This window comes from Oryctolagus cuniculus, chromosome X (genome assembly GCF_964237555.1).
Source record: "Oryctolagus cuniculus chromosome X, mOryCun1.1, whole genome shotgun sequence".
In the NCBI taxonomy this organism is placed as follows: Eukaryota; Metazoa; Chordata; class Mammalia; order Lagomorpha; family Leporidae; genus Oryctolagus; species Oryctolagus cuniculus.
Window position 1 is genome coordinate 66436027 of NC_091453.1, and position 23657 is coordinate 66459683.

At 35.6% G+C, this 23657-nt stretch overlaps 1 protein-coding gene across 3 annotated transcripts in view; it reads left to right on the forward strand.

Moving 5' to 3' along the window:
• The first annotated feature begins 362 nt into the window (after nucleotides 1-362).
• HDX (highly divergent homeobox) overlaps nucleotides 363-23657 on the forward strand; it is a 213597-nt gene continuing 190302 nt past the window's right edge. Inside the window, exon 1 of one of the 3 annotated variants that reach the window (XM_051827389.2) lies at nucleotides 363-440. The gene's annotated coding sequence lies outside the window, so the exon portion shown is untranslated. The remainder of the gene's footprint in view (nucleotides 441-23657) is intronic. The other 2 variants (XM_051827390.2, XM_051827388.2) reach the window with 2 other exon arrangements.

Here is a 23657-nt window from a genome sequence, read left to right on the forward strand (position 1 = left end):
TTTTCTATTTGATATCCTTGCCCTTTGTTAAAAGTTATTTTAAACACTAGGAAACTGTAATATATTTCCCTCCCTCAACACTTTGGAAGTATTTTAAGGTTAGAGGGAATTTGTTGATTTTGTCCTTGAACTACTACCACTCCCCATCTCCCCAGTGTTCCCTCTTTCCACACTCCAAGCACACCGTGTAAGTTGCTTAGTATATTCAAGGCGTTTGATACAAGATTGTTGAATTCAGTTCCACAAAGTATCAAATGTAGAATTCACTGTTCTGGGAATAACAATTTCTAGATGGGTGGATCAACAAAGGCAGAAGCAATTTGTCCAAAAATGTAATGGGTTGGGATAAAACTGCTATTTAAGCAGTCACATCAGTTCGTGGTTAGAAGATCATCTTTGAACTGGTGAAGAATGAGACAGCTGGTAATTCATGAATCAAGGTCAGTCTAGGAGGGAAAATGATTATTGAAGTCAAAGGATAAAGAGGGGAGGGAAATGTGGAATCAAGATTGAGTTTTATCTTGTTGAAAAAGGGTCTATTTATGAACTGATTTAATATGTATGATTTCAAGTGGAGTCTTCCAGCACCCTAGATAGTTTCTTTCCCTATGAGGTATATCTATGCCTGAATCACTTTCTGATACTAGTAAAGAAAGGAGAGTTGATCGATGCAAAGTGAAGAATGTGTGGTAATTGCTCAAACTTGCCAAACACATACAAATATTGTCAAGATATGTCTTTCCAATAGATAGGACTTGTTTAGAAATTTTGCTGTGTGTGTGTGTGTGTGTGTGAGAGAGAGAGAGAGAGAGAGAGTGAGATAGATGCAGCCACTCCTCTTTTTCCCCAAAAATAAGTCTAGGAAATGAACATACTGATATACACACTGTTACTCTGCCATAGGGTGATCAATCATGAGGAAAGAGAACCAAGCAGCTGGCCTGAGTTTTAGAGTGAGGTAGCTGCTGCTAAAAGGTGAACACTCTATTTAATAACTTGGACTTGGATTTGGCAAGGGATAAATCCATAAAGTGCCTTTGGATGTCTTTGTTAAACTTCAGGTTTTTAAAATATGCTATGACAACCCTCTTCTGCCAGAGATTTTAATTATAATTTTACACTTATACCCTATGGGAGAAAAGGGATATTTTTTCAAAACTGCCTCTTCATTGCTTCTTTAGGGCATAGGAGAGACACTGTTTCTCATAAAACAAGAGCTCTACTATAAAAGTCACTTCTGTTTTTGTTCTCTGGGTAGAATTAGGTTTACAGCATTTCAGATTCTACCTATGGTATTTCCTCTCATACATTCATTCTTGTCCATCTAAATATGAGAAATATGTCAGCACCCAGCAGGGTCTAGCATATTGTTACATGCAGAAAATTATAAAATTCAGCATCTTTTCCCACTTTTTCAAAAGCTAAGGTCCTGAAGTTCCAATATGACTTTGAGAGCATTATTTGGTCATGGAGACAGTGAGTGTAACGTTAAAACTGAGAATATGGGATCAAGATAATTAAAATTTCACGTACAGTCTTCTAAGAAAGAATAACACATTTTGATTAATATTAGAACATGTTTATACTACTTGACTATGCTTACGGGAGAGCACCTACAGATTAATAGATGAGGATTGTTTCCCAAGGGAACAGATTATGACAATCAAAATGGTTGACCAGAGGAAAATCTAGACAGTGATATCAGAATGCAGTGTGGTGTAGCAGAAAGAAACAATAACTGGGAGTAAGAACTCTTTGCTCTTCTTCAGACTCTGACCATACTTTTGGAAATTCTGATCTACTCAACTTCTCTGAGCTTCAATGTTTTTACTGGTAAAATAAAATACTGGGGCTAGATAATGACCATGGCCTTCATCAGCTTTGATATTAAGTAATCATTTAAATATCAATTAATAATTCCTGTCATTATATTGCTATACTCTGAACCCATGGGAATGTGTTATCTAAGAGTGTCATAGCTCAAAAAGAAGTAGAGTGGATAAAAATTTTTTTTCTGACCTAGCACTTAAAGAGAACAAATGGATTGTTACCAAACAATTTCCAATATGAGGACCAAATTCCCAAAAGGCCCAATCTTGAGTTACAGCCAATCGGGTCATCATATGAGGAAACTTCAAAAAGTTCATGGAAAATGAGATTAAAAGATGTTTTTATTTTGATGCAAAAATTTTGAAATTCATGCATAATTTTTTCATAATATACATTTTAAATTAACTTTCTGAGGAGTCCACATATGCACAGATACAGTATATCTGAAAGAGACAAGCACCATACAATTACTATTCTTTAGACAAAAATTAAAATACAGTGTCTACCTTTACCCACATAAAACTAGGATATGATAGATTTCAAATTTAAAAGAAAACATTTAGGGGCCAGCATTGTGGTGTAATAGGTAAAGCTGCTTCCTGGGATGCTGACATCTCATTTTGGAGTACCAGTTAGAGTCCTGGCTGCTCTGCTTCCGATCCAGCTCCATGCTGATGCACCTGGGAAGGCAGCAGATGACCCAAGTACTTGAACCTCTGCCATGCATGTGGGAGATACAGATAAAATTTCTGGCTCCTGGCTTCAGCCTCACCCAGCCTTGATCTTTGTGGCCATTTGGAGAGTAAACCAGCAGATAGATTTCTTTCTCTCTGTCTCTCCCTTTATCTCTGTAATTGTAACTTTCAAATAAATAGATAACATCTTTATAAAAAATAATTTTTAAAAATTTCTCATTTTTGTAATTTTAAATGTATTTTAAGTAAGCAACCAAAAATAATACGGCAAACAGCTGTGTACTCTCCTCCTAGTTTAAGAAATAAAATATTGGGGCCAGCGTTGTAGTGTAATGAATTAAGCTGTCTCCTGCAATATCAGCATCCCAAATTGGGAGTGGGGGGGAGTTGAGTCCTAGCTGCTTCACTTCTGATCCAGCTCCCCGCTGATGCACCTAGGTAAAGCAGTAGAAGATGGATCAAGTCCATGGGCCCCTGCCCATGTGGGAGACCCATATGAAGCTACGGGATCCTGGCTTTGGCCTGGCCCAACCCCAGCTGTTGGGATCATTTTGGGGGTGAACCAGTAGATAAAAGATCTTTCTATCTATCTCTCTGTAACTCTTTCAAATAAATAAAATAAATATTAAAAAGAGATATAAAGTATTTCCAAATACTATTGGACTCCATCATTTTCCCTTCTCTGATTTTGCTATTTCCACACACATACACATATTAACCACTATATTGAGTTTATCAGTACCTCATGTTTTTAATATTAATGGATGAAGTGTTAAAAATTACATGATTTGGTTTACATGCTTTTAAATTAAAAATTGATGATAATTAGGACTCTGGCCTCAGAATCAGCCCTAAAGGCATTCGGAGCTGGCTGAAAAGCTCATGAGAGTATTTCAGGCATGGAAAGCCAAGACACTCTGGCAAAAGATCTCTGTGAGTGAGATCCCAGTGGAAAGAACAGGTCATCAAAGAAGGAGGTACCTTTCTCTGAAGGGAGGAGAGAACCTCCACTTTGACTATGACCTTGTCTAAACACAATAAGAGTCGGAGAACTCAGAGGGCTTCCATAGCCTTGGAAACTCATGACTGGAGCATAGGGAGATTACTGATGCCATAGACAGGAGTGTCAATTGGTAAAGTCAACAACAGGAGTCACTGTGCACTTACTCCTCATGTAGGATCTCTATCCTTAATGTGCTGTACATTGAGATTTAATGCTATAACGAGTACTCAAACAATATATTTCACTTTGTGTTTCTATGGGGGTGCAAACTGTTGAAATCCTTACTTAATGCATACTAAACTGATCCTCTGTAAAAAAAAAAAAAAAAAAAGAAATTATCAATTCCCAACTTGACTCTCACTGGGATTAAACATGACAATAGGTCTGATCTGATTTCATCATCATTTAAAAAAATCATCTATTATTTTTCACTTTATGTTTCTGTGTGGGAGCAAACTGTTGAAATCCATACTTAATGTATACTAAGCTGATCTTCTGTATATTAAGATAATCGAAAATGAATCTTGATGTGAATGGAAGGGGAGAGGGAGTGGGAAAGGGGAGGGTTGTGGGTGGGAAGGACGGTATGGGGGGGAAGCCATTGTAATCCATAAGTCGTACTTTGGAAATTTATATTCATTAAATAAAAGTTTAAAAAAAAATTGATGATAATTATATGAAGAGAGTGGATAGTAAAAGACTGAAATAGAGCTCAACAAAAACCTCAATTTTAAAATATTTGTCACTGATTATTTCTAAACCCTTATTCAATAAAATTTTCAGAGTCATCTCTGTAGTTGAGAACCAAATCAAGTTAAATTTGTATTACTTTGCCAGAATTATGGATTTTTTCATTTATTCTGGCCTTTTTTTTCCTTTAGCCTGCATAATGCTACCAAATAATACTTCTTAAATCTTTATTTGCGTGATTCCATACACTCCTCATAAAGGACATCCATTAATTGACTTCTAAACCAAATCAAATCAAAACCCCTCAGTTTGATAAACAAGACCTTTCACTGATGTGTTACCCTATTCCTGTTAACCTCACAACTTTCCTACTGAACATAACTGTCTGCTATGAGCAGATTTGCTTCATTAATCTCCCAGTCATATTTTGTTTATTCTTATCTCCATGTTTTCCTTAAAAGAATCTGTGTTCCATTTTTGGAATATTTTCACTGCTAACTCATGGGCATCATGTCCTTTGAAACCTAGCTTTTAACTCTTTATCTTCAAGGAAATGTCCTTGATCAATCTAACTCAGATTACTACACTGATTTTAACTTGATGTTCAAACTCATGTATTTGATTGAATTGCCTTAAATCATTTTAAGTATTCCATATTCACTGTAGAAAATTTCATTAAGAAAATAGAAGAAAATTTAAGACTACTCTATATCCTTGAAGAGGGGTTCTCAAACTATAATGTGTAGAAAACTTCTCTGGGGTGCTTGTTAAAGCTTGAGAGTTTCAGGCCCATGCCCGATTTTTTTATTCAAGAAGTTCGTGATAGAGCCTGAGAATCTAAGTGTTTCGGAGTGCCTACATGGCTTTGATGAAAGTAATCTCTAAACCACACTATAAGAAATACTATCCTAGTAGGTTGGGAGTCCCTACTACACTTAAAAAGTTTATCACTCTTTTTTACACTATCTGCCATTTAAAAAAATTTCCAGTGAACCTTTATCAAGGCTGCATTGAAAAACTTTTAATAGACATAAAAATGATGCATATTTATGGGATGTTTCTTTAGATGCATACTTTGTGTAAAAGTCAGTCAGGGTAAAAGTATGTATCATTTCTAAACATTTAATATTTCTTTGTAGTGAAAGCACCCAATATCCTATCTTCTAGGCTTTTTAAGTAGAGACAGTACATTGGCATTATTTATTGTCACTCCAGCACTGTTTTAAGATCTTTGACAAAAAAGACTGTGTTTGTCATGTCCACTGCTGTATCCCACAGAGATTGCAAGCACTTGATAAATATTTCTTGAATAGATGAAGTCAGTTTGTTTTTAATAATTAATTTCTAGGCCGGTGCTGCGGCTCACTAGGCTAATCCTCCGCCTTGCGGCGCCGGCACACCGGGTTCTAGTCCCGGTCGGGGAGCCGGATTCTGTCCCGGTTGCCACTCTTCCAGGCCAGCTCTCTGCTGTGGCCAGGGAAGGCAGTGGAGGATGGCCCAAGTCCTTGGGCCCTACACCCCTTGGGAGACCAGGAGAAGCACCTGGCTCCTGCCATCGGATCAGCGCAGTGCGCCGGCCGCAGTGCCGGCCGCGGCGGCCATTGGAGGGTGAACCAATGGCAAAGGAAGACCTTTCTCTCTGTCTCTCTCTCTCACTGTCTTTTTCTGCAATTACAATATTAATACATGCTTATAGTAATAAATTTAAAAATAGAGCACAAAGATATGTAGAATCAAACCTGTCATTTTCTTCACACCCTTTATTTTCCCTCCATGCCTCTGAAGTAATTATTCAAAGTCTAGTGTGTATCTCTGCCCACATTCTCCTAATTGAATGAATTTGTTGAATTATAAAATAATGGAAGTAATAACACAATTATAAATAGTAACTATCATCATTTGCATATATTTATTTGAGTCCTATAATTGTAAAGCCTGTAGAGAATTCATGAAATCTAAGTTTGACCGCCCCACTACTAAAAGATGGAAAACATAGGAAGTCCAGAAGAGAAACATGGTGACTTTGGATACACACACACACACACACACATGCCTACACACATCAGGATTTAGTGTCGATATGGCAGACAGGAGCAGAGAAAGAGACGAATCAAAAATAATTTTAAGGCTGTCTAAAAGAATGGTTGTGAATGATTGTGTCAATGGTGATAAAAGCCAGCGTGGTGTCTGGGAGAAGAACTGAATTTCTTTTTGGACAAGTTAAATCTCATGTGTCAGAAATTCATAAAAAGGGATTTATTAAGAATTTAACTGAAGTTAGTATTTTAAAGTGGAGAATAGGGACTGGTCTAGGCTTATAAATCAAATAGTTTAGTTCTAGCTCTGCCACTAAATGCCCACGTGGTTCTGGAAAGTCAGTTTTTCTGAATCTTGTCTCCCCATTTGCTATCATGAAAAATAACTATTTTGCTTTCTTTACTAAGCTTTGTGAGTGGCACAAAAATGTATGTAAAAACATATCATGGTCTAATTAAGTGTTCAGTTGGTTGAATATATGTTAAAGTGTTTTGTGGATTTAAAAGAATTCTGTAATATGAGTATATGTAAATTATGATGATGATTACTATTATGCTTCCACACCGATTACAGTGTTACACTAGCATCCATATTAAATGACTTGATAAGACATAATTTGGTTTTTTGAGGTATTTATAGTTATTCTCCAACTCCAAATATATAGGCAATTGCCAAGAAATGCCTACATTTATCACTGAGGAAGATCTTATCAGTTTCTCGATGTGTGTGTTTATGGACTTTCCATTAGTGCTCAAAGAATTACAATTGTGTGAGATAGTCTCTTTTGCTTAGCATTTGGTCCTTTGCAAATGCCAGGGCATTTTGTGTTACTTCTTGGACTGCTATTATAAGGTTTTATGTGTCCAACAAAGTTGAGGAGATATTCTTGTATAGTCTTTTAAGAATCATTACTCAGACTTTTTACAGCTAAACAACTAGAACTTTAATACAATGAATCCTTATGTTTCACACGACAAACTCCATTTGCCTGTCTCTTATACTTCTCACAGCCATATTAAATGAATTGAGGCCAACTGGGTATTTCATAATGTATATCTTCAGTTTCTCCATCCTTAACCCTTTCTTCTTCTCCCTTTTAGCAAACATGCTCAGAAAAAGACACTCCTACCACCACTACACCACAACAATAATAAGGCAATTGCTTATGTTCTTCTATGGTTCTTTGTGTTCAGGTCACTCAGAAATTGTCAAGTATCTATTATGTGAAAGGTACTGTGTTCATCTCTAAAAAGTGACACATAAAAATAAACCAGTATTTTTGAGTATGTGTTATGTATGAGAAAATCTTCTATGGTGATTTCCTAACAAAAGAATCCTATGATAAAAGTAAAATTAATTTCATTTTTCTGACAAGGAAACAGTCATGGAAGAATATAAATGTATGCAAGATCTCTGACCTCAAAATATCAATCATGATTGGACAAAGTTCAAGAGCATAAATAGTTTGCAAACACAAAATAGTGATACATAGCAGTATATAACCCTGATTTTAGTAATAAAGAGCCATGACAGCTGTTATAAGTGTTTGTAGCTGGAAACATCTCCAAGGAGGAGCTAGATCTGAGTTGAATGTTCAACATGTGAAATTTGGAGAAACAAAATGGCAACAGAATTTGCTCCAAAAATGGATAGAAGAGTAATGGGGACTGACATTGTGTATTCAATGAGAAAATTAACATGAACAGAGAAGAAGCATCTTCTTTGGAAGAAATAGGAAGGGGCCGAGACTTGGAGGAGTTTGAAATTTGGTTGATAATATGGAGGGCAATCAACATAGATTATTAATCAGGCCTGACTTCATGACTATTTGTTCGTAATTATTTCTTGACAGCCAACTACATGTAAAGCCCTGGGACACGATGAAAGCAGTGGAGGTTAACACTCACAGCAATATGTGGGATGTTTAGAACAAAGAAGCAAACATGATTAGGATACCATTTAGAAAACTTCTGGAATAATCCAGTTGTAAATTGATTTAAATGGATGACCAAAGATAAGTGTCAAGATGAAAGTAAAGAAGTAATTCTAGATACATTTTGAAAGGATAGATAAAATTTGGTCATTCTATATGCTGTAGGAGGAATAGTGGATGGTAAGAAATAAGGTAAATCAAAAGCATCCCCAAGATTTCATTGTGAGTGATTAAAATATGTCATGGATAAAAACAGGCACCTTGAGAATGTATCAGAGTTTAGAGGTAAGATACTGAGTTGAGGGTAATGAAAATTAGATTCTAGACATATTGTTTGAAGTGAAAGTTGGATCTCCTCAATAGAAATATCTGATAGGTAGATGATGCCAGAAAGCTAGAATATTTTGGAGCCTTAGCTCAAACTATAGGCTCTTAAAGATCAGGGTCACCAATTATCTGAAAAAAAAAAATGACAAACTTAGGCCACTGCAATCTTTCCTGGTAAGAGTGCCCTCAGCGACTATCGAGTAATGGTCTCTCCCCTTAAGCTTAGTGTAATCAAGATTCAGCTGTAAACAACTGTATCCTGAAGTTCATGTTCATTTATCCCTAATCCTTCTTTCCCTTATCTCTAGTTTGTATACTGGTTCAAGAGCCCAAAAGAATAAGAGCATTCTAACATGAAAGTCACCTGTTAACAAATTTTTTAAGAATACAATACAGTGTGATTGACTATAAGCAAAATGTTGTAAAGGAGATATCTAGAATTTTCAATCTTGAATTCTCAAAATTTTATATCCTTACTTACCTGCCCCACCAAGTCCCCAACAACTGTGTTATTGTATTCTAATTTAACTAACTATAAGTATTTAACTAATTATAACTATTTAACTAACTATTCTGCTTCTGTGCTTAACTATTCTAGCTACCTCCTATAACTGGAATCAATACTTTTATAATAACAAAACAACCCAAAAAATGTTATATAAAGTCCAAAAATTTTTAAGTTAATTTAAAGAGGTTCTCTAATAATCAGGTTGATGGAATTTGAGCACTAAGAAAAATAACAGTGGTGGATAAAAACACATCAAGCATGTCAAAATCCATGAGTTCAGAATACTTAAACCAAAATGCCAATAAATAAATAAATAAATAAATAAAATCTTTGAAAAGAGAGACACAGATCATGAAGGAGAACATTACATTCATATTTACTCATCATGCTTACTTTCTGAAAGCGCCTATACTATGTCTCAGTGAATAATTGACAACTTAGATTACAACTCACTATATCATTTGTGCATGCTTTAGTTAGGGTACATCATATACTCTATGAGGCAAAATGCCATCTGTTGAGCAATTGTTGTTAATAAGGATTGAGTACCCATGCATTTGTTGTCTGTAACAAAGAAATTAACTTTTCTAGTGTTTTCAAGAGTACAGTCCCCCAAATTCATCACAAAGAGTAATTTCATACTTTGTTTCTTATAGGAGAGGCAGTATAGTATAGTAGAAAGGATCCAGAGTCCAGAGATCTGAAATGTATAGCAGGTCAGCTACTTAAAATGTGTGGGATCTGTCCTTAATGTGTTGTCCAATGTGAAGTAATGCTATAACTAGTACTGAAACAGTATTTTACACTCTGTGTTTCTGTGTGGGTGCAAACTGATGAAATCTTCACTTATTATATACTGAATTGATCTTCTGTATATAAAGAGAATTGAAAATGAATCTTGATGTGAATGGAATGGGAGAGGGAGCGGGAGATGGGAGGGGTGCGAGTGGGAGGGAAATTATGGGGAGGGGAAGCCATTGGAATGCTTAAACTGTACTTTTTAAATTTATATTTACTAAATAAAAAAAAAGAAAAAAATGTATATTACCTTGGAGAAAACCCTCACCCATAGGACAAGTTCCATGATTCCTTCCAGCTCTAACATTTTATAATTTAATGAAAATTCTCCCTAAAGAATATTTTCAGTTCACTTTGGTATGTTTGTCTATTTGGCAAGAAAAAAACATTCTGTGGAATATCCATGAGTTTAAATTGCAATAATTTCTACTCTGACTTCTTCTAAATTTTTGTTCATATAAGTATATATAACACTCTTTGCTTAACCTTATCAAATGTATTAAAAAATTGAATCACTGAAATATGCAATTAATTAAGACAAATATGGTTTATATAGGGCCCAGTAGATTTTACATATCTATCTTCTATTTAAATATGGCAGTAAAATGTTATGTAGCAAACAGACAACTTTTACATAACAACTTTTTGTATTTGGGATCATTCCTTTTTTATTGTACATTCCAGTTAATGGGGTCCAAAATTGCTACTTTTAAGTTGCTTGATAAAATATGTCAGTGGGAAAGAAAAGAGAAGAAAGCATTGATATGCAGCAATTTTCTACTTTTGTGGCTATAGTATTGTGTCAATAATATGGAAAAGCAGATGGTAAATGGGATCTCAACTTGCTTCCACAGTGTGCATTGTGAGTATATTGTCATCTCAACATTTAATTCATATGATATGCACCAAATTAGAATGTATTCATAAATGATGAATCATTAGAATGATTTTTATATGTTTCAATGTCCCAGTAATAAAATCCTAATAATTACAATAGTGCTGTTGTTCCCAGACAAGTCCAGCAATCATGAGACTTAGAATGTGTGCCTGCGTGTGTTTCATTCATTCATGATTTCATTCAATAGATATCTAGTGAATGTCTACTGCCATAGTACTTTTTGCTATGTGAATCAGAGACCCTATCATCGAGCTTATTCAGCTGTCTCTAAGAGCAAAGGATGTGGGTAGAAGTGAGGAAACTTGGAAGTTGAGAAAAGCATCTGAGTTAGCCCATGATTCAGCACTTCCATTGGTATATCTGAGTGGGGGTTCACTGCAAGCTCACTGGGAAAATCTGGAGAAGGTAGGTTTAATGTCAAAGGATCAGGTAGTGAAATTCTTCAGTCATTGAGCTGGAAACCAGAAGGTTGGAAAGCTTTCGGAAGGTAGGACATTAGCAACTGAAGTGTTCAAATAAAATAAGACTTTGTAAATGTTTTCTACCTATGTGCCTTCTAGGTAACCTCATGAATTCCCAGGGCTTTAAAAATCATTCAGACTTTGATGACTACTGAATTAAAATATCTGGCCTCTGTCTTTCTCTGGTCTCCAAACTCCCATATACAAATGTTTAATTCATGTCTCTACTTGTTATCAAATTAATATCTAAACATAACATGGTCAACGTGAAACTCATTATTTCTGTCTCTCCATCCTATTCTTTCTTGATTCTTACCCTTCTCAATAAATGGTATCACTACCCACCTAATTCTTCAATCTAGAAGTCATTTCTGATTCATCTCTTTGCCTTACTGTTAACTGCTCCCTCGAAGTACACTTACAAGACCTATCAGTTCTACCTTCAAAATATATCTTAAAGATCTTCTCCTGCCTTTGTTTCCAACCCTATCATCTAGTCAAACTTAGCAGTCACGCTCACCAGACAACAAGAATTATCTCCTATATGGTTTCCTGATTCCATCTCTACTTCTGTTGTTTCCTTTCTCCTAGTCTCTATATGCCAACAGGAGTGATTGTAAAGTCTAAATGTAATAAAGTCACTGCCCATTGTAAAGCATTCCAATGGCTTTCCATTACACCCAGAATGATGTTCATCCCTCACCATTGCCTAGAAGGTCTGACCCCTGCCTACATGTATGATGCAATTACTTATGACTCTTCCCTTGGCTCACTATTCTCTATGTACCCTTGCCTTTTGTTCTATGCTGTGAATATGCCAGGCTTCTTTTTTAAAAAGATTTATTTATTTATGTGGGAAGCAGAGTTACATACAGTGGGAGATAGAGAGAGAGGTCTTCCATCCGCTGGTTCACTCCCCAAATGGCTGCAATGTCTGGAACTGAGCCATTCCGAAGCCAGGAGCCAAAAGCTTCTTCCAGGTCTCCCACGTGGGTGCAGGGGCCCAAGCACTTGGGCCATCTTCTATTGCTTTTCCCAGGCCATTGCAGAGCTGCATCAGAAGTGGAGCAGCTGGGACACAAACTGGCACCCATATGGGATTCCAGTACTGCAGGTGGAGGCCCAACCTATCATGCCACAGAACCAGCTTCTTACAACTTGCCCCATACCAAGCTTCTTTTTTATTTATTTGATAGGAAGAGTTACAGAGAGAGAGAGAGAGAGAGAGAGGTTTTCCTTCTGTTGGTTCACTCCACAAATGGCTGCCACCGCCGGTGCTGTGCTGATCCAAAGCCAGGAGCCAGGTGCTTCTTCCTGGTCTCCCATGTGGGTACAGGTGCCCAAGAACTTGGGTCATCCACCACTGCTATCCCAGGCCACAGCAGAGAGCTGGACCAGAAGAGGAGCAACCCGGACTAGAACTCGGCACCCACATGGGATGCCTGTGCCACAGGCGGAGGATTAACCAAGTGAGCCACGGCGCTGGACCCCATACCAAGCTTCTTACAACTACTCCATGAAATTATCTCTTCTCAGGTCTGCTTGTGACTGGTACCTTCTTTTCAGACATGACTTGGCAGAAATAAAACCTCTTTTTTTTGGTTCTTGTTTTTTTTTTAACTTTTATTTAATAAATAGAAATTTCCAAAGTACAGGTTTTGGATTACAGTCGCTTTTCCTCCCATAACTTCCCTGCCACCCACAACCCTCCCATCTCCCGCTCCCTCTCCCATTCCATTCACATCAAGATTCATTTTCAATTCTCTTTATATACAGAAGATCAATTTAGTATATATTAAGTAAAGATTTCAGCAGTTTGCACCCACACAGATACACAAAGTGTAAAGTACTGTTTGAGTACTAGTTATACCATTAATTCTCATAGTACAACACATTAAGGACAGAGATACTACATGGGGAGTAAGTGCACAGTGACTCCTGTTGTTGACTTAACAATTGACACTCTTTTTTATGGCGTCAGTAATCACCCTAGGCTCTTGTCATGAGTTGCCATGGCTATGGAAGCCTTTTGAGTTTGCCAACTCCGATCTTATTTAGACAAGGTCATAGTCAAAGTGGAAGTTCTCTCCTCCCTTCAGAGAAAGGTACTGCCTTCTTTGATGGCCCATTCTTTCCACTGGGATCTCACTCACAGAGATCTTTCATTTAGGTCATTTTTTTTTGTCAGAGTGTCTTGGCTTTCCATGCCTGAAATACTCTCATGGGCTTTTTAGCCAGATCTGAATGCCTTAAGGGCTGATTCTGAGGCCAGAGTGCTGCTCAGGACATCTGCCATTCTATGAGTCTGCTGTGTATCCCACTCCCCATGTTGGATCATTTGCTCCCTTTTTAATTCTATCAGTTAGTATTAGCAGACACTAGTCTTATTTATGTGATCCCTTTGACTCTTAATCCTATCATTATGATCAATTATGAACTGAAACTGATCACTTTGACTAGCGAGATGGCATTGGTACATGCCACCTTGATGGGATTGAATTGGAATCCCTAGGCACGTTTCTAACACTACCGTTTGGGGCAAGTCTGATTGAGCATGTGCCAAACTGTACATCTCCTCCCTCTCTTATTCCCACTCTTATATTTAACAGGGATCACTTTTCAGTTAAATTTAAATACCTAAGAATAATTGTGTGTAATTAAAGGGTTCAACCAATAGTGAAATGAAACCTCTTCAGAGAGATTTTTCTTATGTACCCTATGTAAAGTCAGCTGCTCTAACCCCCTGTCAGTATCTATTGTGTTAGTTGTTTTCATTTTCACTTGTTTCTCTTCCCACTTTAATGTAATTTCTGTAAAGGCAGGGATGCTATCTCTATCTTTAGCACCTAGGACAGTGCCTATCATGTAATAAAAGTTGAATAACCAGTTATTTACTAACTGCATCAAATAATTAATGTGTGAGCCAGGAAAATTTGCTATCTCAGCTCTAGATGCCCCAAGTAATATTCCTGTTACAATAAGAGAAAATCCTCCACATTTCCAGAATAGGAAGCCAATAAATTAATATTTTTTCTAATGAGCAGATAATTAAAATACACAGTTCTTATTTTTCCAATTCAGAGGTTTAGTTAGAAGGCATGTCAGGACCACTGTGTCAAACCTAAAATTCCTTGAGTGGTGGAAATCAAAATGTATTGCTCCAGAGATCTGGGTTTTCTTCAGACTTCCATATAGCAGCTGTGTCTTGTGGTTTAGCTGCCTAACCTCTGTTGGGATAGATGTAGAAATAGCAATTTACTAATTGGCTACCCTAAGGCCCCAGGGATGAATTAGAGGAAGAACAAGCTGTTCTAAAAGCTATGATGAGGAACTTCACTCAGATCACTGAAAATCACCATTCTTGTTAAACTCCCATAGGATTCAAACATCCTTGTAAATGTACAAGAAAATGGATTGTGATCTTGTGATATGGGACAGCAATTTATGTCAAGAGCTTTTAAGTAATTTTGAGGTTATTTTGCTTTTTTAGTAAAACAAAAAGCAGGAACATCAATTCTGTGCCTAACTTGTTAGGTATGTGCTAAAACAGCTCCTGTAACTATGGCTTTGAGATATAGCCAACACTTCTTTCTCTCATTTCTTATTCTTCACACAAATATTTTAATGTCTATTTTATTCTTTTTAATTATGGTTAGTTTTACCATGACATACATTGCATTGCAAAGTAAAAATAAAATGGATGAGTTTGGAGTTCTCTAGATGTTAAAAAAACATCTGATTGTAGTAAGATTTATATCTATTTCAAATTGTTGGCAGGTTTAGATCCACTAATTATTATCTTGCTTGGCTGCAACTATTTTACTCTAATTTTCAAGTGGTTTTACAGTTGGCATCTTGGTGTAATAGCTTCAACTTCTTCCAAAGTCCAGTAACGATTTATGACTGCTTGCTTTCTCATGTATTAGTAAAAGAACAGTGGGCAATCAAAAGGTATTACCATTTGAAAATTCTTGAGATTCAAGGAAACTAGTTCTGAAAGTTCTGGCTAAGACTAAAGATAATTTTATTGATTATGCCAAAATATCCTTTCAGAGAGGCCAATTTTTTGTCTGTAATTGATTAGTATTTTTATCTCAGGGTACAGAATGACAGCAATATTACCCTTGATTTATTTTACTACTTCAGGATTGTTTCCAAGATTTCCTTTTTTCATGGTGCCTAGAGAGAACGATTTCTTGTGGTACTATGGGGAGATAAGAAAATGTGTGTGTTTTTATCTTTAAAGATGGTTGTGTTTTCCTCACTTATTAGCAAAGTCCATCATGATACAATCCATTAGTGCCCTAACCCTGTGGAGAAGAGTTAAAACTTTGAAGAGGGAAAATAATGTCTCAGATAAATCATTTTGATGACTCTACCTTTGGGGAATTCTGTATCAGTATCCACTTATAAAAAAAAAAAAAAGCCCTAAGTTTGGAGCAGGCATAACTGCAGTGAGGCAGGTAAAGGTGCTCATGCTGTGGGCCTTTTTCTGTCTCCATCTAAATATGAAAAGTACCAAATACTCAGTGCCTAAAACCACTGTGATGTGGACCTTATTAAACCCAAATGAGAAATACAGATATTCCTGAATTTCAAAGCATAATCCCCCACAAATTTGTTTGCAATGTTCATGCAACCTACTTTATACAAATGATCTATCCATTTTCATTCTCACTAGTACTGAAAACTACAAACACATCTGTCACATTATGCTTCCTTGGTTATTCATAACCAACCAAGACAGAGATTAGTGCTTTGCTTAAACCCCTCCAGTGTCATCAATATGACAAAGGAACTCTTTTCCATGCCACCTCCCCCAGTTTTATCTTGGTTTCTCTATGAAGTCAGGTTATTCTGGATCATTGAAATCCTCACAATCTTGCAGTGAAGCTATTTATATTTGTTTTTATACTTAGCCTATGCTAGTCACTTCACATTTTGTTCATAGTCAAGGTGTCTACAGAGACCAAACATTACAGTCACATTAATTGGGTTTGATATGGCTCCTGAATCAATAGGTTAGAATAGCTTTAGTTCTGGTAAAAATGCTTACTCGACATTTATTCAAGAGGTGACTGACATTACACTGAAAACTTGGTTTCATTCATATATATATAACTCTTGAAATCAAGTAGATTATGGTCTATGTATACAAAGAGAGACATTGGTGAAAAGTTTAAAAAAATACACAACTACACCAAGAATATCATTAAGCAGTAAATGAGTGGTACACACAGTGAGGGCCACAGCAGTTCTTTGGAGGAATTAGTATAATGTGAAATCAAAAAATATGTTTTGGAGTAATTAGAATTTGCACTGTATGGGTGATGAATAGGAAATAGAAAATGTTCTAAATATGAAGTGTCTGAATTCACTATGCTATTTTGCTCAGCTATTTTGTGCAGCTATTTTAAATAAATCAGGGCCAGTCTGTGGCTCAGCAGGTTAAGCTACTGCCCGTAATACCAGCATTCCTTATGAGCGCTGATTTGTGTCCCGACTGCTCCACTTCCAATCCAGCTCCCTGCTAATGGACATAGGAGAGCAGCAGAAGATGGCCCAAGTGCTTGCCACCCAAGTGGGAGAAACCCAGGCGGAGTTCCTGCCTCCTGGCTTCAGCTTTGTCCAGCCCTGACTGCTGCAACCATTTGGGGAGTGAAGCAGCAGATACAAGATATCTCTATCTCTGCCTCTGTTTCTCTCCGTACCTCTGCTTTTTAAATAAAGAAATACATGTTTCATAAAATAGATAAAAATAAAAATATAAAAGTATGAATTTTCAAACTATTTGTATATCTTTTACTCATTGTGAGTTCTCAGGATTCACGCATTCAATATTATATTATTTTCCACTTTGGGTATGTTGCTTCACAGTTGTTTTCAAGTTTCACATATGTGGTTTACTGCCCAAAGCGAACCCTGAAATAAGAGTGTGAAGGTTTCAGTGGCAAGGATTAGCTATAATATCTTTTCTTCCTTGTCCCCCTCAACACCCAGGTAAGCTTCAGAAAGCACTAAAAACTTATATCATGAAATGTCATTATGCTCTTAAACTATATATATGAAATATTTAATTGGTCCCTTTATATAAACTTTTTAAAAGTAAAAAGGTTCCAAATTTGATAAAAAGGAATCATATCATGAAAAATCACATTTTAATTTTAGCAGGTAAATTAAGCAAAATCTGATTTAGAGAGTATTTTTAATTCATATGTGAATCTAAGTTATTTGTGCACATATCTTGCCCCTGTATATTGTAATCTCCTTGAGAACGGGGGCCATGTTTAATTCATGTTTGTATAATCTCTTCCTTGCTGTACATATCTAGCATGGTGACCACTCAATAAATGTGTACTGAACTAAAGCCAACATTAACAGTATGAATGTGTAAGAGAGTAATGACAAAAATTCATGAGAAATTAACAAGTAAGCAATTTAAATTCAGATATCCTGCTTGAAAATATTTTTATCTGCTGAAAGTGTTTGGTCAGTACATATTCAATTTGCTGGTCATATTTTCTATTACATTTCCACTTGAATCCTTGATCTCCAATCAGATAATGTAGAATTTTAAATACTTTATTATGTACACATACATACACACGTGGTAATAGGGCTTTCTTGGAAGAGCATACTTGCTTTTTGTACTAATGTTTGCTTATTAGCAATCAAGGGGCAGGTTTTCCCCATGAATTTAAATCAGTTCTATTTCTCACCATCTTCAATACATTACTTCAGTGAGATGATGCACGCAGAAACCGTTGGATATTTTTAGAACTCATCGATATCTACTTGCATGAATGTTCCAATACTATAGATTCCATTTCCTTATTCTATGAGTCCATGTCAGAGTAAATAATGAGTTTTTTTTTTTTAGATAATTGAATGAGGAATCTATTTCTTTTTCCAAGTCTTTTCAGTCTCAGTTAAAAAAAAAAAAACTCTTGAAAGAAAAAGTGACAGTAGGCCTTATAAGCACTTCTAACGTAAATTAAATTTGAAGGTATTCTAATTAGCTATGCCTAACATCATAAAATTTTGAAAAAGACGCCACAATTATATCAAATTCTCAAGTGAAGAAGAAATCAGGTTGGCCCTCAAAATATATTGATGGGTAGAATTATAACTACATCTTTTATTCCACTTAGGTGGGTCAAAGAAATGTTGAGTATCTACAAAATATGCTGCATGTTTCACAGCTCTAATTATGTAAACCTGCCAGATTAATTTTGGAAGCTATCTTGTCAATTTTAGTATGGCAATTGTGGATCCACAATGATTTTATTATTTTACTCATAGTTCTGTCTATAACTGATAGACCAAAACTATGCAGAAGTAAATGCTCATTCAAATTCCAAGATCATTTTGGGACAATCTTACTAACTAAATGATATGTCTCTCCAAACTGTGAAAGAAACTTGCTTATGGCAGTACTCAATGTATCTACTGTCTGTAGACGAGAAAATGAATGTGATTGTAGCCCAATGGCATTCTTCTGAAATTTGATTTAAATAAGTTTTTTAAATTAAGGTTGTAAGGTTTTTATCATTATCTTTACTATCACTTAACTATTTCAGTACCTTAAAGCTCAAGAATTTTTGGAGTTAATTAATGTGAAATGTATTTGATGTCATTTTAAAATGTATTCTTGAATGCCATATGACAACTGACAGTCACTTTATAAAGCAAGATGCAAATACAGTACTGTAGTCTAGAAATATATACATGATGAACCATTCTTCTTAATTCCCAGAAAAGCTACCAATTGTCATATATTTGTTCCAAAATCCTATTCAGAGCTAGTTAAATCTTTGCATATAATGTATCCTATCAAATTTGGATTGCCTTTCTGATGAAAAAGAATAGTCTTAGTTGCTTGGGATACACAGTTAATTACTTTTAAAATAAGTATTTGAATTCTTCCAAACATTAAAGAACTTTACTGCATAGTCTTTATATTCTTTAAAAGCTTTTTATTATCTTTTATACCTTAAACTATTCTGCTGATCATTCTGGGCTCAATATAAATGCCACAGTATCCGTTCATACAATAAGTATTTCTTAGATTCCTACTATGTGCCAGGCACTATGTTAATTGTGTGGTCAACAAAATTAGAAAAAGTGTTTGAAGTGATAGAGTTTAAAGTTCATCAGGGGAAGCAACCAAATAACTACCTATAAAATATAACAACTGTGCTTAGCACTATTAAGAAAGTGACATGACAAACTGAAGGCTTACAAATGAGTTATCTGATTTTAGAATTTTGCCTCGTTCTTTTCCATCAATGTTAGTTACTACCTTTCTGTGTTTCAATCACTTTCCTGTGCTTCCATGCATTTGATATACATATGACGTTTATATCAGATTTCATATTATAAAGATTTCTTTGTGTGGTTGTATCTCTTAGAAAACTGTAAGCCCAGGCTTTGAAGATAGACAAACATAGGTTAAAATCTTATTTCTGCTGTTTAGATGGTTATAACCTTTGACAAATTATTCAATCTCTCTGAACTGCAGTTTGCTCACCTGTAAAATGGGGGTTATGGTATCTTCCTTAGTATGTAGGTAAGAATTAAATAATTTTGTGTAAAGCAGCTAGCACAATGCTGGGAAGAAATTCTCTTCCTTATGATTACAGAGCTTTGATTTCCATTTTTGCCCCTTAACCAAGGTCTAATCCATCACAGCGGCTCAATACATGTTGCTTAGTAAAATTTTTATACAGAATATCCTAACTTTTAGACAGAAAGTATCTTAGAAGTAGCGTACTATTGAATTTATGTAAAATTCAGATTGTATTTGCAATGTATCTTGATATTTTGGGGATGCTGACTGTTTTAACACTACAAGATACTGTTGAATGCATTGGCAAATTTTTTTTGTAAGAGGTTGATATTTCTTTTTTTAACTTTTATTTAATAAAAATAAATTTTCAAAGTACAACTTTTGGATTATAGCGGCTTTCCTCCCCCCCCATAACCTCTCTCCCACCTGCAACCAACCCATCTCCCATTCCCTCTCCCATCCCATTCTTCATCAAGATGCATTTTCAATTATCTTTATATACAGAAGATCAACTTAGTATATACTAAGTAAAGATTTCAACAGTTTGCGGAGTAGCCCCAAATGTGGTGTATCACATTGATTTGCGAACGTTGAACCACCCCAAATGAACGGATTAGAAACATTCAAAAGAGAGAAAATTACTGACTTTATTTATTTATCGTCAATTATGCAATTTTGTGACAGGCAAGAGAAATCTAAGACATGATTTCTACAGTTAAGAAGCTTACAATCTAGTTGAGAAGACTGACTCATGAAACTATTATAACAATTAAGTGTAAAATTATGTGGTGCTGCTTCTTAGGGCAGTGGGAGTCTGCAAAAGGGAGAAATCAGTGTGAGATGCAGAATGTCAGGAACAGCTATTAGGTTAAGGCTTCAAATGAAAAGGCAATTTTTCAGACCTAAGAAAACAAATACACAAAAAGAATTATTGGTAAGACCTTGATTGCACCACGGTTGTTTTCCTTCCAATTCTATACTTTAAAAAACAGATTTATATCTCAAATATGTAAACTAAAATATTTTCTTTCACAGTCGGTGCAAAATGCTTCTTCACATGAGGTCTACTAAACCATTTCTAATTTATAATGTGAAAACAGAAAATACTATTATATATACTATGTCATAAAATAATCCTCATATATGTACTTTAGTATTACATTATACATATTTTGATATTAGTTGCAAATTTTAAGACCTTACTTGTAACAATGTGATAGTTCAATTACGGTCTAAACCAAGTTTCAAAAGTAGAGCTACTTCTATTAGAATGAGTGCACATTAAAAGTGTTAATTTGTACTATCAAATTTCAGGTTTGTTTTACAGACAAATGTTGATTTTCATTTTAAGTCAAATGTTTAAAATTTCTGGAATTTTCTGTTTATCTTATTTTTTACATTTTTATTAACAATAATTGTACATACTTATGAGTTACAGTGTGATATTTAAATACATAAATACAGAGGCTGGTATTCTGCCACAGCTCATAAAGCCATCACTTGTGATGCTAGCATCCCGTATGGGCACCAGTTAGTGTCCTGGCTGCTCCACTTCCAATCCAACTGCTTGCTAATGGCCTGGGAAATGCAATGAAAGATGGCCCATGTGTTTGGACCCCTGCCACCTGTGGGAGAGCCCAATGAAACTGTTGACTCCTGGCTTCAACCTGGCCCAGCAGTATCCTTGTATCCTTTGGGCCTTCTGGGGAGTGAATCAGCTGATGGAAGATTCTCTCTCTCTCTCTCTCTCTCTCTTTCAAATAAATATTATTTAAAAATTAAATTACATGGAAACTGATGAAAAAGGATTAATTAGCATTTGTCCTTCATTGACATTATTTTATAATTTGAGGCTTGGAACCTCTCCTATTTGTTCATAGAATATCTACTAGATTATTGTGCTGTGTAACATGAAGAACTTACTTATATCAAACTTTACCTGGGTGCCTGTTATCCAGACTCCCTCTTTCCCCCTACACCTCTCACTCCAGTAATCACCATTTTGTATTAGATTGAGTTTTTTTTATTTATTTGCTTAATCTTTCATATATGAGGGGAAAATGTGGCGTGTTTTTTTTTTTCAGAGACTGGCTTATTTCACTAAACATGATGTTCTCCAATTCCATCCAGATTGCTACAAATGAAAGGATTTCATTCTATAGCTAAATTGTATTCTATTGTGTGTATACATATATATACACACAAATATATATATATATATATATATATATATAAAACATCTTCTTTATCTATTCATCTGATAATGGACACCTTGATTGATTGCATATATTATGAACAGGGCTTCAAGAAAAATGGTGGAGGGGGCGGTGCTGTGGCATAGTGGGTAAAGCCGTTGCCTACAGTGCCGGCATCCCATATGGGCACTGGTTGGAGTCCCGGCTGCTTCACTTCCAATCCAGCTCTCTGCTACAGCCTGGGAAAGCAGTAGAAGATGGCCCAAGTCCTTGGGCCCCTGCACCCATGTGGGAGACCAAGAAGAAGTTCCTGGCTCCTGGCTTCGGATCGGCGCAGCTTTGGCCATTGCGGAAAACTGGGGAGTGAACCAGTGGGTGGAAGACCTCTCTCTCTTTCTGCTTCTCCTTCTCTCTCTGTGTAACTCTGACTTTCAAATAAATAAATAAATCTTTAAAAAAAAAGAAAAATGGTGGAGCAGGTATCATTTTGATACAATTATTTAATGTCTTTTGTATCTATGCCTAGTAGTGGGATTAAATCACCTATTAGTTCTATTTCTAGTTTTTAAGGTATCTCCAAACCTTTTTCTATAGTGGCTCTACTAATTTGCATTCCCACCAACAATGTAAAGTTCCCCTTTTTCCATATTCTCTCCAGTATTTTTTACATTGTGTCTCTTTTCTGATAACCATCCTAATGGGGTGATGTGATATCTTATTGTGGGTTTGATTTGCATTTCGCTAATCACTCTAAATTGTGAGTTTTTATTCATATACTTGTTGACATTTGTATTTCTTTTGAAAACTGGAGATCCTTTGCCTGTTTCTTTATTGGACTGAATTTTGTTTTTATTGTTGAGAATTTTGAGTACCTAGTATATTCTGAATTTTAAACTTTTGTCAGATAAATAGCTTGCTAATATGTCCTCCCTTTCTGTTGGATGTCTCTTTTCGTTATTGATTGTTTCTCTTGCTCTGCAAAAGCTTCTGAGTTGTGTATAATCCCGTTTCTCTAGTTTTGCTTTTGATTATCGGGATTTTTTGATCTTCTATCTACATCAGTGTATTGGAGTGTTTCCCCTAGGTTTTCTTCTAGCAATTTCATAGTTTCAGGTCTGACATTCAGCTCTTTGACCCATCTTCACTTGATTTTTTGTATGACGAGAGGAAGGGATTAATCTTCTTGTTTCTACAAATGCATGTGTAGTTTTTCTGGCATGATTTATTGAAAGACTGTCCTATTTCTTATTTCCAATGTGTTTTTTTCTACCTTTATCAAAAGGCCATTCACTGTATGTATGTGGATTAATTTTTGAGTTCACTATTCTTTTCCTTTAATGTATTTTTCAGTTTTTAATGCAAGTACCATGGTGTTTAATTACTACGGCTTTTTAGTATGCATTGAAATTACGTATGGTGGTATTTCTAGTTTAATTGATTGAATGGTTGTTCAGGATCATTTTAGCTACTTTGAATCTTCTGTGGTTACATCTGATTTTTAAGATTTTTTAAATCATTCTGCAAAGAATGTCATTGGTACTTTGACAGGGATTTATTGGATCCATAATACTTTTGGTACCATGGACATTTTATTTGTATCAATTCTGTCAATCCATGAACAAGGAATATATTTCCATTTATTTTGTATGTGTCCTTTGTGATTTCTTTTGCAAGTGTTTTATAATAATTTCCATTGGAAATCTCTATCACTGC